This window comes from Physeter macrocephalus, chromosome 13, assembly GCF_002837175.3.
Source record: "Physeter macrocephalus isolate SW-GA chromosome 13, ASM283717v5, whole genome shotgun sequence".
Taxonomy (NCBI): Eukaryota; Metazoa; Chordata; class Mammalia; order Artiodactyla; family Physeteridae; genus Physeter; species Physeter macrocephalus.
In genome coordinates, this window is record NC_041226.1 from 37,509,685 (window position 1) to 37,516,282 (window position 6,598).

The window sequence follows — 6,598 nt, forward strand, 5'->3', positions numbered from 1 at the left end:
ATATTCATCTTTATTTGAAAGCATTTTCTCCCATTTTTAATTTTTTCCATTCTCTTAGCATTGTAGTTTTCAGAGCAAAAACTTCAAATATTGATGAAATGTGATTTATTATTTTTTCTTTTAAAGCATGGTTTTGATGTTATATCTAAGAACTTGTTGCTTTATGTTCTATTCTAAAACTTTAATTTTTTATTTGTTACATTTAGTGCTATTACTCTATTTTTAACAACATTGAGGTATATATTGATGTTTATATTTTGTGTTTGCATGTCCAATTAAAAATAATATCCTTGCTTTTGCACCTTTTTCAAAAATCAATTTCTCATATTTGTATAATGTCACCTTTTATATCTGGTAATTTTCCTGGTTCTGAAGTAATTTTGTATGCTGTTAATATATACATTCCAGCTTTCTTTCAGCTAGTATTTGCATGGTATATCTTTTCCCATCTTTTGCTTTTAATGTATTGATACTTTTGTAATAAAATTTTATTTCCTGTTGACAGCATATAATTCTTATACTTTTATCTGATCTCACAAATAAGCTCTATTTTTAAATTGTTGTGTTTTGGTAATTTACATTATTTTTAATTCTATTTTGTTTGCTATTTGCTATCTCTATTTTTATTTTTATTATTACTTTTGCATGGAGATTATAACCTGCATACTTAATTTTTCACAGGCTATTTGCAGGTAATATTTTACCAGTTAACTAAAACTTAGAAGCCTGACAAGGTAATGAAATAAAATTATTTTAAGGCAGAACAAGAAAAAAAGTCAAACATAAAATTCTTCTCTGCCCATTTGGGCCACTACTCCCTCACTTTTAATGTGTAATGTGTATTTGCATTATACGTTAACCAGATCTCCTTAGAAGAAACAGGCATACCTACTAGATCAAAAAGAGCAATTTTCTGGTGCCAGTAAGGCAACCTCTTAGGAGATAATTCCTTTCTTAATCCTGTAAGGGATCATGATGACTCACCATGTATGTGCAGACCTGCATTATGTAAACTATCAGTATGTTACTTTGATGTATAATCCTCTGTCCTGAAAACATATATAATATGCTTTGATTGTTAAGGGGTAGAACAGTCCTCAGAGCTTTCTGAAAGACTGTCTCTCAAGTTATAATCCTCAAATTGGCTCAAATAAAATTTTTGATTTCTTTCTTAGACTGAAAGAAATTGAAGTTTTTGGTTGTTGTTGACAAATCATATGTCCCTTTACTCTTCTCTCTTTATTATTGTTAATAATGTTATGATTATTCTCACATGTACTATACTGCATATATTACAATTCTTCAGACAATAAAAGAATTTTTGCTTCCTAATCTAGTCTATTATATTTACCCAGATACCTACCAATTATGCTGCTCTTCCTTTATTCCTGAAATTCCAAATTTCTATGTGGTATAATTTGCCTTCAACCTGGAAATCTTCTTTTGCATGTCTTTTGGAGCAGGTTGGTTGGTCACAAATTCTCATACCTTCCCCTAATCTGCAAAGATCTTTATTCATCCTATCCCTTATGAAGTTGATAACGGTTCATAAAATTTTGAGTTATCTGTTCCTTGATTTAGCATTTTGATTATGACGTTACTGGACATTGTTTTCCTTCAGTTTATCTCTCCACTCCAGGGATTATTTCTCAACCCCTGGCTCCCATGGGCACTTTTACTGGTCCACTGGCTAGAAAGCAGGGGTTATCTCAGAATTTTAGCCACCCCCACCCTTCCCTGCTCTCTTACAGTTCCATGAAACTTGGGGGGAGTGTCTTGTGTTGAAGTGGTAAGAGAAAAGAGAGAAAAAATAACACAGATTTCCCTCACACTCCATGGATCACAGGAGCCCCTTTCCTAGTTCCTCTGCATAGAGAGATGAGCTCTCTCTGTGTCTTTTTTTAAATTGAGATAAGTTGACATATAATATTGTGTAAGTTTAAGGTGAATAATATGTTGATTTGATGCATTTATATATTGCAGCCTGATTACAACCCTAGCTTTACCTAACAACTATATCACTTCACATATTAATTTTCTTTTTTGTGGTGAGAACATTTAAAATACAGTCTCTCAATAATTGTGAAGTATATAATACAGTAGTTTTGGCTGTAATTACTATGCAGTGCATTAAATCTCCAGAAGTTATTTCTTTACAAGTTGCAAGTTTGTACCTTTTAACATCTATGAGTCTTATTAATATGTAGTACTGTGGCTTTTTGCTTGGACCTGACTTTGAAAATGGTTTGAGAAAAAAGTTTTTTCTCCCACACTCTCCTGAATGCATAGACCCTTTTTCTTATTCCTCTAGCTGGAAAGTGTAGCTTTCTCTCTGATTTTTTGCAATCTGCATTCAATGTCCAGTTCCAAGAGTTGGCCTATTCTTAGATGAAAATCAATAGATAAAGGAAGGGGGAAAAAGAAGAAGAAAATAAACAGTGAAAACTAAGACACCTACTAGGCACTGGTGGGGGACCTTGGACATCTAAGGGGATAGGAGGAATCCATGTGCAACCAGGTAGAAAGTGGGAAAGAAGGATGGGGGAAGATAAGTGGAGGCAGGATGGGACTGGTGCCCCTGAAGGGGTCTGGGGGAGGGGTGAGGTTCCCACACACAGAAGGGCCCACTCACAGCAAGAGGATCATCAGGGACAGAGAGGGACCTTTGGCGCATTGGGGGATTAGACGGGAACATGGCCAGAATCTCCCCCACCCTCTCATGTCTCAGTGAGCCTTTTGAGGACCCAGGCCTGAACACCCACCTCCCAGGACCACCTCTGGATGCACAGGTCTTGGGCTTGAGCCCACCTGCACTCCCTCCAAGGGCTCTTTTGGTCACATGAGTCCTGGGCCTGAGCTGAGCCCCTCACCAGGCTCCCCATGGCTGCATGGGTCCTGGGCCTGAGCCCTCTCCTTCCAAGGCCTCTTTTAACCATGCAGGACTCAGGCCTGAGCCCCAAACCTGACAAAGCCTCTGCAGGCTGTGTGTGTCCCAGCTGACCTGAGTACCACCCTCCACAAGGCTTCCACAAGCTGCGTGGGTTGCAAAAGCCTGTGCACTGGTCCAATAAAGCCACTTCCAGCTGAGCAGGTCCTGGTCCTGAGGCCTGCCTCCACCAAAACCTCCTCTGGCCTTGTGGGTCCTGGCCGCCCGAGTGCCACCCCTCACAGGGCTTCCTCTGGCTGTGCAATCCAGGTGGGCATGGCTGTGTAGGCCTGTGCACCAGCTGGCTTACATGGGCATGTGTGCTAAGGACCATCTCCAGAAACATATGTTGGTGAGAAGAACACATCCAGAGATGGGACAGACACAGTGGGTCCAGAGTCCTACCTAGAGGTTTTGAAGGCCTACTGTGGAGGCAGGGGTAGACTATAACTCACTGTGACCACAAGGACACTAATAGAGGAGGCACCAAGGAATTTTTTATTTTTAATTTAAAATATTTTTTATTTTTCTTAAACTTTTTAAATTTTTCTCTTTTATTTTTATTCTTTTTCATTTTTTAATTTTCCTTATTTTATTTTTTATATTTCTTTGTTGTTGTGGTTCTGTTTTGTTTTGTTGTTGTTACTTCTTTATTGTTACTTTTTCTAATATATTTTAATTTTTCTAATTTTATTTTTTATACTTTGCTATTGTTCTGCTCCTTTCTGTTTTTTGCTTTTTTTCCTTTTCTTTCTTTCTTTTTTTTCTGTGCCACATGGCTTGTGGGGTCTTGCTTCCCAGGCCTGTGGTGGGAGCGCCGAGTCCAAGCCACAGAACAAAGAGAGATCTTCAGGTACCGGGGACTATTAATCAGTGTGAGGTCTCCAAGAGGTCCACATCTCAGCACCAAGACACGGATCCACCTAACTGCCTGCAAACTCCAGTGCTGGACACCTAAGGCCAAACACACAGCAAAATACGAACACAGCCCCACCCATCAACAAAGATGAGATGACAGAAAAGTATGTTACAGACAAAGAAGCAAAGTAAAAACCTACAAGACCAAATAAATGAAGAGGAAATAGGCAATCTAAAGGAAAAAAATTCAGAGTAATGATGCAAAGATGATCCAAAATCTTGGAAATAGAATAGAGGCACAGGTTGAGAAAATACAAGAAATGTTTGACAAGAACCTAGAAGAACTAAAGAACAAATAAACAGTTATGAACAGCACAATAACTGAAATGAAAAATACACTAGAAGGAATTAATAGCACAATACCTGAGACAGAAGAATGAATAGGTGAGCTGGAAGATAGAAAGGTGGAAATAACTGCTGAGGAGCAGAATAAAAAAAAAAGAATGAAAATAAATGAGGACAGTCTCAGAGACCTCTGGGACAACATCAACATTCAACTTATAGGGGTCTCAGAAGAAGAAGAGAAAGAAAAATTGTCTGAGAAAATATTTGAAGAGATTACAGTTGAAAACTTCGCTAACATTGGAAAGGAAATAGCCACAAAAGTCCAGGAGTCAGAGAGTTCCATACAGGATAAACCCAAGGAGAAATACACCAAGACACATATCAATCAAACTAACAAATTTTAATGCAAAGAAAAAATATTAAAAGCAGCAAGGGTAAAGCAACAAATAATATACAAGAGATTCCTCATAAGGTTATCAAATGATGTTTCAGCAGAAACTCTGAAGGCCAGAAGGGAGTGGCAGGATATATTTAAAGTAATGAAAGGGAAAAACATACAACCAAGATTACTCTGAGCAGCAAAGATATAATTCAGAATTGATGGAGAAATCAAAAGCTTTACAAACAAGCAAAAGCTGAGATAATTCAACACCACCAAAACAGCTTTACAACAAATGCTACAGGAACTTCTCTAAGTGAGAAACACAAGAGAAGGAAAAGAAATACAAAAATAAACCCCAAACAATAAAGAAAATGGTAATAGGAACATGCATACTGATAATTATCTTAAATGTAAATGGGTTAAATGTTCCAACAAAAAAGCACAGACTGGCTGAATGGATACAAAACTAGACCCATATATATGCAGTCTAAAGAGATCCACTTCAGACCTAGAGAAACATACAGACTGAAAGTGAGGGGATGGAAAATGATATTCCATGCAAAAAGGTAATCAAAAGAAACCTGGAGTAGCAATGCTCATAGCAGATAAACTAGACTTTAAAAGAAAGACTGTTATGAGAGACAAGGAAGGACACTACATAATGATCAAAGGATCAATCCAAGAAGAAGACATAACAATTATAAATATTTATGCAACACAATACATAAGGTATATATTAACAGCCACAAAAGGGGAAATTGATAGTAACACAATAATAGTGGGGGAATTTAATACCACACTTACACCAATGGACAGATCATCCAGACAGAAATTTATGAGCTTTAAATCACACAACAGACCAGATAGACTTAACGGATAGTAATAGGACATTCCATGTGAAAGCAGCAGAATACACTTTCTTCTCAAGAGTGCAAGGAACATTCTCCAGGGTAGATCACATCTTAGGGCACAGATCAAGCCTCAGTAAATTTAAGAAAATTGAAATGGTATCAAGCACCTTTCCAACCACAACACTATGAAACTAGAAATCCATTACAGAAAAAAAATTGTAAAAAACACGAACACAATGAGGCTAAACAATACACTAAACAACCAAGAGATCACTGAAGAAATCAAAGAGGAAATTTAAAAATACATAGAAACAAATGACAACAAAAGCACGAAAACCCAAAACCTACAGGGTGCAGCAAAAGCAGTCCTAAGACGAAAGTTTATAGCAATTCATTCCTACCTCAAGAAACAAGAAAATTGCAAATAAACTACCTAATCTTACACCTAAAGCAACTAGAGAAAGGAGAACAGATAAAACCTAAATTTAGCAGAAGGAAACAAATCATAAAAATCAGAGCAGAAATAAATGAAACAGAAACAAAGAAAACAATAGCAAAGATCAATGAAACTAAAAGCTGGTCCTTTGAGAAGATGAACAAAACTGATAAACCTTTAGCCAGACTCATCAAGAAAAAAGGGAGAGGATTCTAATCAATAAAATAATAAATGAAAAAGGAGAAATTACAACTGACACTGCAAAATACAAAGGATCATAAGAGACTACTACAAACAACTCTATGCCAATAAAATAGACAACCTGGAAGAAATGGAGAAATTCTTGGAAATGTACAGCCTTCCAAGAATGAACCAGGAAGAAACAGAAATTATGAACAGACAAATCACAAGTAATGAAATTGAAAATGCAGTTAAAAATCTTCCAACAGGGGCTTCCCTGGTGGCGCAGTGGTTGAGAATCCGCCTGCTTATGCAGGGGACATGGGTTCGTGCCCCGGTCAGGGAAGATCCCACATGCCACAGAGCGGCTAGGCCCGTGAGCCATGACCACTGAGCCTGTGCGTCTGGAACCTGTGCTCCGCAACGGGAGAGGCCACAACAGTGAGCGGCCCGCGTACCAAAAAAAAAAAAAAAAAAAAAAAAATCTTCCAACAAACAAAAGTTCAGGACCAAATGGCTTCAGAAGTGAGTTCTATCAAACATTTAGAGAAGAGCTAATACCCATCCTTTTCAAACTCTTCCAAAAAATTGTAGAGAAAGGAACACTCCCAAGCTCATTC